Below are 9,882 nucleotides of genomic sequence, written 5' to 3'. Positions count from 1 at the left end.
TAAAAATAAATAAAATTAATCTTCAAATAAAAAAATAAATAAAGGCCTTGGAGAGTTTTAAGGACAATAAGCTGGAAAGGAAACACCGTGACACAAATGAGATCTTGGAGTGTCTTGCACTTGTCATATGTGTTCTTCAGAGTTTCATATTATATCTGATCCTTACAATGGATTGATGCTGCATTAGAAATCTTACAGAATATTTAAAAGAATTTACAGACCAGTGTGGTGGTGCACTCCATGCCTGTAATCCCAGCAACACAGGAGGCAGAAGCCGGAGGATTGCCAAGTTTGAGGTCAGTCTGGACAACTTAATAAGACTTTGTATCAAAAAATAAAAAGAGCTGGGTATGTAGCTCAGTGGTAGAGTATCCTGGGTTCAATCCCCAACTGCAAAAACAACAACAGGAACAACAAACCCAGCAACTTTATAAATCGTTATGGAATATTAAAAATTCTTTTGATACCTAGGTTGAATCTTTAAGAAAAACCTACAGTTCTTACCTGGTTTTAGGTTTGATTATGGGTAATGGAAGATGTACCATGTTCCTGGTTTGTTTGGTGGTATCAACTGTTTAAAATACACATTTAAGTAATCATCATGAGGGTGACCTGGGTGAGGTTGGTAAATAAAGGGTCTAAGTAATACGGTAGAGTGTATGTAATGTCAAGAGAACGGGATCTGTATGTAGTTTGTGTTCTGCTCTGCAACTTTAGGACTGCCTGAACGCTGGCAACTTTCTTATCTGTAAAATGGAGAAAAAAATAACTCTATGGTAAGGTTATTATAAAAATCAAAAAGCATAATGTGTATGTACAATAGATAGTAGGTACTCAATAAATTTTACTCTAATTTGATTAAAGTAAGTAAGAAAATTAGAAAGACAGAGGGAATTTGTGGAGATCACCAGAAACTTTTCTAGTAACCATAGCTATTAAACTAGCTATGTGGGTAAGTCCATTACCATCTCTGTAAAAGTAGGGTATTAAACTAGATTGAGTTTAAGAGTTCTTCAAGATATTATTTTTTATTATTTTTAATGACCCTTTAAAATGAATTATGTTTTTTACTCATATATGTTTTATACTCCTTTCATTTACATTTATTAAGAAGCATTTTATGAACACCTAGCTTGGCACAAGGCACTGCCCTAGTCGGAGGGCACTTAGAGGTTGCAATCTTTGTCCTCAAGAATCTCCTGGGCAGACAGATAGGTATTGGGCCCTCACAGTAATGATTACATTATGGTACTCCAGAATAGTTGGTTCTTTCACATAAGAGGAAAAGGGAAACATCAGTGTTTATTCATTTTTTCATTTTATGCATTATTTTGAGTTTCTATGGAATATCAGGTATCTTAATACTGATATATTTATGGATTTTAAAGCAGAGGAAATTGGATTCACTTGCTGAAAAGAGTGAACTGGGCTGAAGACAAAAGCTTTGGGATTTGAAGCTATGTACTAGATGAGGATTTGGGGAATTCCAATGTTTAAGAAGCAGGCAGAAGAAAATATCCTTCTAGAGAATTCTGAAAAAGATCTGCTAGAGAGGTGGCGGAAATTCAGGAGATGTCTGGGTCATGGATGTCATGACAGGAGAGGTTTTGGAAGGGAAATGGGAAAAAGATGAGTATTTAAAAATTGAGAGTATTTTAATATCCATAGGAATAACAGTCTTAATGGATGGATCAGGATTGAAAATGTTAAAGCAGGTTGAAGAGGGAACAACTTATAAAAAACTAAATTCCATCCAGAATAAATTGTTGCTTTAAAAATGTTTTGTTGAGAAGGCAGGAAAAAAAAACTGTGCAGTGTTCTGATGGGAAGCATTAGTAGGATGTAAAGAGAACACAGACATGGAGATTAGATTCCAGACTTTCAGAGTTTGTCTCTCCTCTTAGTTATTATATTCCTTTAAGATGGGATGATCCAAACTCTTATTTTACTTGAGTGTTTATAATTCATGCTATTCAATCTACTCAACCAACATTTATCAGGCACCACCCTAAGGGTTTTGTCCAATGCTCTGAAGTTCTTTTGCATTTCACAATTACTTAATGAAAGTCATGGCCAAGCAATGATGTAAGTGCATGCTGAAATGTATGATTTGAATTAAGTCACGTGTCTTTGTACAATCGACTCTAGGCAAATGTTCTTTTTTAAATAAAAAGGGTAATGAAGCAGTTTCCCTTTATGGGATTTGACAGTTTCGTTTAAAGCTATTATATCCCAAGAACTTGGAAGACTTTCTACAGAGGACTCTGACCTAGTGTTCACATATATTTTTTAATATACCAGGAGATTTTTTTTTTTTTTTTGGTATTTTCTTATGGAATGAATTGCATAAATGTAAAAACTGGAGGAACAGTTCCCTGGGAATTCAGTTTGAACCTCATGTGTTGATCTCTAGCTCAGAAGAACCAGTTACTTTGTAGCAATGCAGTTCTAATAGGTTTTTTTTTTTTTTTTTTTTAAATAGGGTTTAAAATATCTTGAGGAGAGTCTATGACCTTCTGACCTAAGAGGCCAAAACACAGTAAGAAGATGAAAGATACAAGTATGGTTGGCCATCTGTGTCTGGAGGTTCTGCATTCATGGATTCAACCAAATACAGATAAAAAATATTGAGAAAAAAAGCATCCATACCGAGCATTTCATTGTATTAGGCATTATAAGTAATATAGAGATGATTTAATGTTCATGGGAGATGTGTGTTGGATTTACACAAATACTATTCCATTTTATGTAAGGCCACTTGAGCATTCGCACATGTTGGGATCTGCATGGGGTTCCTGGAGTCAATCTGCCAGGACACAGAGGGACCACTGTATAAACAAACACCAGACTGGAATTCCAGCTTATTTGACTTGCCAGTAGTTTTCTTCAGTCTGTGCTAGGGACAGTACTGTTTCTGCCTCTGGTTTATGGACTTAAAATTTTTTTCTCCCTATTTTAATGACCTTTGAAAAATATCATCTGGCAAAAGTATCACTGCTCTTGTCTGGGCCTAGCTCTTATCTTCCAGTAGAAGAAACTATAGGACAGCATTCTTCCTTAGATCCATTTGTCTTTCTGGAATTTCGTATCTGTCAGTTCAAATCCATCCCAGTAGATCTGCCAGTCTTTATACCATGAAGCAATTTCTTTACTCTCGGAGTCTTCAGGTGTCTGGTAAGAAAGCAACTCTTGTTATCAGATGCCTTTTTCAAGAAAGAAACTACTCATTTTGGAATTTCACAACAATAATCCTTATCCTTTATAATGAAGGAATTTAAATATAAAATAACTGGATTTTACATTCAGTTTATCCCAGTCATCAAATTTTTGAATCTCATTTAAGAGGTAGAAATTACAGGGCTCATGTAAAGGCTATGAAATGAAAATATGCATCTAGGTAAGTGTTGTGTCTTTTGGAAAAATTTGAAGGATAACTCAGCAAACACAGGTTTGGAAAGACTCCAGTTGTAACCAAATCCTGTAGGATTAGAAAAAATGATAGATTTGCTTTGCTCTGGACCAACTAACTTTGGCCAATGAATGTATTCAACTGTTATTACTATATTTAAAATACTATGGAGGGCAGGGGTTGTGGCTCAGTGCTAGAGTGCTTACCTAGCACATGTGAGGCACGGGGTTCGATTCTCGGCACCACATAAAAAATAAGATATCGTGTTCATCTACAACTAAAAATATTAAATAAATAAAAAATAAAATATTATGGAGTGCTACAAAATGATGAAAGTATTGATTTCTATTCTTAAGGAAAAAGTATTTTTTGAAAGTCTTTTATTTAATACTGAAGAAGTCTCCAAGAATATGCAGAAGAGGAAGAATTATGAAGAAGGAAAAGTAATCATACTGTTGAGAAGTAGGTGGGCATGGTGGAGTTTAGTGTCAGAGAAGCTGAGATAAAACCCTAGATTTTCTCAGAAACTTCTGGTCCATGTGATCTGTGAGGATGTAACAGAGGTAGAAATGGAGGGCTATCAGGTGAGGGGAACTGGCTACCACAGTGAAAGGAAGTAATGTGCACTTTGATCTTACTTTTTAAAAATAATGTTGCTAGCCATTACACTTTTGGGTGTTGGTTGAAGATAATAAGATAGCCTAAAATATTAAGGTGTAATGTGAGTTTGTTATTTTATCATTATCTATTACTGCCTCATTATTTGCTCAATTTTAATTAGGGTTATAATGTTTATCTTGGGAGCTCATCGCTGTTCACTTTGAAAAATTAATTCAGCTTGCAAAATGGATTTGTCATGAAATTAATGAAATTTTAGAATTAAGGATGATTTATTCTAATCCCTAATTTTATTGATGTCCAGAGACTGAGAGAAAAGACTGCTCCAGAGACACATAAAATCTGTTGGCAAATTGGTGTTAGGAGTCTTCATCCAGTACTGCTTCCACTGCTTCACATGATCGCACACCCTGAATGATTGTGCATGCGTACTGGGCCACAAAGTTGGTGATATATATGCCCCATGACACTTGTGGAAGATTTCTACTACAGAATAGCGTCAACTTAAAGTGCTCACATAAGTATTATTTGGGGCTATGAACTAACATAAAACTCCACTTGAAAATGGGAGGACTACTTTACTGCTATAGTCTAGTGGAAACTAGACAGAAATGCAGATTTGTTTTAAGGAAAAAAATAAGTGTTCCTTTTAGCCTTTAAATCTACACTTTCCCCTGCCATTCCCTTCCTTTAATCCCCCCCACTCATCTCCTTCCTTCCTTCCTTTCCTCTCTCTCTCTCTTTCTTTCTGCACCCACTCTGTCTCATTTTAGAAACAGGAGGGTTTGTCAAAAGAATAATGCATTGTCTACTTGTTTATCTAAGTGTCATAGAATGGGAGATTTTTCTACTGAAACTCTGTTCACAGATCGGTAGAAAATATGATAAAAGTCTTTGATCAAATAGTTTGTTGGAATTTTAGTCATGTTGCATTTTGTATCAACATATCTCAAAATTAAAAAGTTTTAAAACATGCAAACAATTCATACTCTTTGTAAACAACTTTTGAGGTATAGAATGTGGAATGAAAACTATGATCCCATATTTACCATCCAGGGTATTTCTCTCCAACTCTGTTCTTCTCTAGGTATATTTTATGTAGTCCAAAATCCAATTTAAAAATAAAATTTAGTATCCTGTCTTTTCCATTTTGTAGAGCAACATAAATAGTTCCCCATTGAATATAAATTTGTTTTAAATTGTATCTTCCAATGGGAGTACGGTATTGTATCATAATAACACAATTACTTAGCCATTCTCTTATGATAAGAGAATATTGCTAATATTTTTCTATGATGAATAAGATAGTCACATCTTTATGCATAATTTTTATTTTTCTGTTTTAAATTTTATCCTCAGACTAGAATTGTAGAATTGGAAATGTAGTGGGAGGAGGGATGTGGCTAGGCTGGTCACTAGGTGCCAAATTGGAGTTGGGAGTAAGCAGTTCTCTGTCTTGCCCAGTATGGTATTGTAGATAACAATAGTGCACTTTATATTTCAATAAGAGAAACGAAAAGGTTTAGAATGCTTTTCACCATAAAAATAATGAATATTTGAAGACATAGATAACCCAATTTAAACATTGTAAAATATATACATGTTTCAAAACACCACATAATATCCCATTAATATGTACAGTTTTTAAGTTTTAAATAATCAGTTAAAATAAATTTAGTTTAAATTAAAAGAAAATTATTTTCAGACTAGAGTTGCAGAAGTGGAATTATTAGATGAATAGGCAATATTTTGCCAAGTTGCATTTCAGAATGGTATGTCAATTTACATTTCTAGTTATATATAGTGCATGAAAGTGTTCACTGCTACAGTCTCACTAACACCTTGCTTAAAACCTGCTAAATTCTACTGGGCAGAAAAAGTTTTATTAAATTGTCTCTTTAGATTTTTCACACTAACCTTCTCTGTGTGAAACTAAACAAAACAAAATAATTCTCACCCACTTATTTTGTAGACAACAATATCACTTAGGATGAAATCATGTAGTAGCTGCAGAAAAATGGCATTGCTTATGGATTCTGAGGCAGAAAACAAGTCAACATAATTCATGAAGAAACTAATGTACAGAAAAAGATCATGCCAACTTGGGGGTTACTAATGAGGACAAATTTTAAAAAACCAACAAAACAGTCAGTGTACGGAGATCTCAGAATTCAAAACGTAGAGAATTAAATAATTCAAGTCTGGAGAGTTATGTTCTTGAATATATGTTTAGTTTTTTGTTTGTGCTTCTTGTCTCTTAATTGGCATTATTTATTGAATCAGGATTCTGTGTTATTAGACTAAAGAGGTTGGTTTGCTAGCTCTGCAGATCTGGTTTTATTCTTGGACTATCACTTGAGGCATTCTTTCAGTTTTGTTTTGTCTTGGGAGAACATAGCATAACACTGTATTTATCTAAGAGATGTTAGATCACCTATTAGCAGTATGGACTCTGGAGAATGATATGAGTGAAAAATCACGTGTCCTTATCTAACCCCTCAATGCCTCAGTTTTGTTATCTAGAAAGTTGAGATAAGAATAGGACCCAAAATTTATGATTGAGGGAGAACAAAGGGAGATACCACAAACAGTGATAGTGCCTAGTAAAAGATTAGCAAATAATAGTTGTCCTTATTATCCTCCTCTTCCTCCTCCTCCTCTTGCTGCTCCTTCTCATCATCATCCTCCTGTTCCTCCTCATCACCATCCTCCTGTTGTTCCTCCTATCACTATCCTCCTGTTCCTCATCACCATCCTCTTGCTACCCCTCCTCATCGCCATTATACTCCTCTTCCTCATCTTCATTGTAATTTCTGACTCTGATGCTGTTTATGCTAAGAATTACTTCTCAACTACAGTTGCATTGGGAAACTCTAACCCTCACTTCCTTGTCTTTCTGATGCTCATTCATTTGTCACTGTCTATCTAGAACAAAAACAGATAAAGTCTGGACACAGAAGTTTATATGTTCATGAGGGATGATTGATAATTAAGAAATCAGGATATTAACACTTAGAATGTCAGAGAGTTCCTTATCATTTAACGGTTCCTCATTATTATGGAGGAAAACCAGGGTAAGGGAGCCAGGGAGGCCAGAGGTGTAAATGGAGAGTACTTGACTGAAAGGTAAGTGATTATTTATGAAAAATGGTAAAAATTTCGACAAATGGTAATTGAGCTGTCTAGAACAGAAAGAGAGTGAAGAAAGTAATATTTTCAGTGGAGGAAATATGCTTGGCAAGTTGAAGAATCAGGAGGTGGTGCTGTGTGGCAAGGAAGAGAAAATCAAGGGGAACAGCCAAAGATGATGAAGTCAGAAAGTGGGAGCAGGGTGTTTTTGCTGTATCAGTTTGTTGAAGACGGTGATATATGCAGGGTATTTTGCAGTTCTGCTGTATTCTTATATTTTAATTTTTTTCTCTTTATATGTACTCTTCCTCTCACTTGTCTGTTTTCCTAGATTTCCTTTCTAAATTTTCTTCACCTAACAGCCAATCTCTTTTGGTTCCTCTTCCAATTTTCCTGTGGATTTGTGTTTCTGACTTCTCTCTTTCTCCCACATGAACATCATGTTGTGCACTATTTCTGTTCTTGTCCACCCACTATTTGAGGTTGAAAATCCTTCTGGCAAATTTTCTGTTTAAACTGTGAATAGTGATTGAATACATCATTGCTGATTATAGCAAGAGGGCAGTGGACGTGTTGCTGGAACCTATTAGATTTGAGGCTGTATATTGTTTGCACTAGGTGCTGTTGATATTGGTTTCCCTCTTAAAGATGGGATACTAGAAATCTTCAGTGACAATATAGGTCTTCAGGGTAGAATCTGTACTGTCTCAGACTCATACAACTAGATAGGAAAACATACAAGCAACATGAAAAAACAAGGGAACAAAGTTCCCCCTAAAAAACAAGATGCCCAAATAAGAGAATCCACTGACAACATAAAAGAAATGTCCAAGAAGGAGTTTAGAACGTACATAGTTAAACTGATCTGTGAAGTAAAGGATGGTATAAAGAGTGAAATCAAAGAGAAAATACAGGAAGTGAAAGATCACTTAAATAGTGTGGAAAAAAAACCAAGGAGAAATCCTTGAAATGAAGGAATCAATAAACTAAATTACAAATTCAATGGAAAGCATCACCAACAGACTAGACCTTCCGAAGATAGAACCTAAGGCAATGATGACAAAATATTTAATATTGAAAATAAAGTTGAACATACAGAGAAGATGGTAAGAATCCATGGATAGAACTTCCAAGAATTATGGGATAACATGAAAAGACCAAATTTAAAGACTTATCAGATAGAAGCAGGAGCAGAGATACAAATCAAAAGAATGCACAATCTTTGTAATGACATAATATCAGAAGTGTCCCAAACCTAAAGAATGAAATTGAAAATCAAATACAGGAGCCCAAATGTATAAAATTACAGCAGACCCACACCAAGACACATTATAATGAGAATGATTAAAATACAAAATAAGGATAAAATCTCAAAGGCCATGAGAGAATAAAAGCAAATTACTTATAGGGGAAAATCAGTTTGAATCTCAACTGATTTCTCAACCCAGAACCTTAAAGCTAGGAGGTCAGAGAATGACATATTTCAAGTTGTGAAAGAAAGTGGATGCCAGCCAAGAATTTTATATCCAGCAAAATTAAGTTTCAGGTTTGAAGATGAAATAAAAACCTTCCATGATAAATACAAGTTAAAAGAATTCACAAATAGAAAGCCTGCACTACAGAACATTCTCAACAAACTATTCCATGAGGATGAAGTGAAAAAAAAAAAAAGTGAAAACCAGAAAAGGGAGGAATTACACTAAAGGAATAATCAACCAAAGGAGAAACTGAATCAAATTGAAAAGCAGAAATAAACCAAAATAACCAGGAATACAAATCATATCTCAATAATAACCTTGAATGTTAATGACCTAAACTCATCAATCCAAAGACAGAATCTGGCAGATTGGATTAAAAATCAAGACCCAACAATATGCTGTCTCCCAGAGATTCACCTCATAGGCAAAGACATCAAGAGACTGAAGGTGAAAGAATGGGAAAAAAAACATATCACTCATGTGGATTTCATAAACAAGCAGAGGTTTCCATCCTCAGATAAAGTGGACTTCAAGTTAAAGTTAATCAGAAGGGACAAAAAAAAGGTCATTTCATTCTGCTGAAGGGGATTATACATCAGCAAGACATTACAATAGTAAATATGCCCCAAACAATGGACATCTATGTATGTCAAACAAATCCTTTTCAATTTCAAGAATAAAATAGACCACAACATAATAATACTGGGTGACTTTAACATACCTCTCTCACTACTGGGCAGATCTTCTAAACAAAAACTAAATAAAGAAACTATTGAACTAAATAATACAATCAATAATTTAGACCTAACAGACACATATAGGATATTTCATTCATCAATGAGTGAATACACTTTTTTTCTCTGCAGCACATGTATCCTTCTCTAAAATAGACCATATCTTATGCCACAAAGTAACTCTTAGTAAATACAAAAAAATGGAATGAATACCCTGCATTCTATCAGATCTTAAAAGACTGAAAGTAGAAATCAATGATAAAATAAAAAATAAAAGCTATTCTAACACATGGAGACTAAATAATACACTATTGAATGATGAATGGATAGTACAAGAAATTAAGGATGAAATGAAAGAATACTTAGAAGTAAATGAGAATACCGATACAATATACCAAAATATCTGAGACACTTTGAAGGCAGTACTAACAGGAAGTTCATTGTATTGAGCTCATTTATTAAAAGAATAAAGAGTCAACAAATAAGTGACCTAACATTATAGTTCAAAACCATA

The sequence above is a fragment of the Sciurus carolinensis genome, chromosome 6 (genome assembly GCF_902686445.1).
Source record: "Sciurus carolinensis chromosome 6, mSciCar1.2, whole genome shotgun sequence".
NCBI classification, from domain to species: domain Eukaryota; kingdom Metazoa; phylum Chordata; class Mammalia; order Rodentia; family Sciuridae; genus Sciurus; species Sciurus carolinensis.
The sequence above is the reverse complement of the archived record's forward strand: the minus strand, read 5'-3'. Positions refer to the sequence as shown.